Raw genomic sequence first — 483 nt, 5'->3', positions numbered from 1 at the left:
AGGGCACGTGAAATTGTATAGTAGTGTTTCCCGTCCCACATAACCCAACACTTGTTCAGAAAACGAAGGGGTTAATTTTTTTATCGGAGTCCTTTTAGGATTATTTTTTTTTCTACTTTATCATAGTTTTTTTTTTTTGCCTAAGAAATTAGGGCCCCCGTACTTTTGGGTAAGGATAGGTAATATCGTATGAAGAAAAAAAGGGAAAAAAAAAGTTTAGAAAAAGAGATTGGGAAAAAAGGGATACCAAACCCTTTTACGTTATCAAATGTACTTTAACCGTCCAGGAGGTGTAGGAGGTTTAAAATTTTCTGGATCCTTATTCCCACATTCCCTTTTCCCTTTCTCCTTCCCCGCCCTTTTACACAAACCCCGGGCCCCGCCCAAATACATCAGGTCACTGTGGCCCCTCCTGACCCCTTCAATCGGCCTCTCCCTCGGGGCCTTTGGTGAAAATCTTCCCTTTTTCCTTTTTCCCTTTTT

The sequence above is a fragment of the Penaeus monodon genome, chromosome 32 (genome assembly GCF_015228065.2).
Source record: "Penaeus monodon isolate SGIC_2016 chromosome 32, NSTDA_Pmon_1, whole genome shotgun sequence".
In the NCBI taxonomy this organism is placed as follows: domain Eukaryota; kingdom Metazoa; phylum Arthropoda; class Malacostraca; order Decapoda; family Penaeidae; genus Penaeus; species Penaeus monodon.
The sequence above is the reverse complement of the archived record's forward strand: the minus strand, read 5'-3'. Positions refer to the sequence as shown.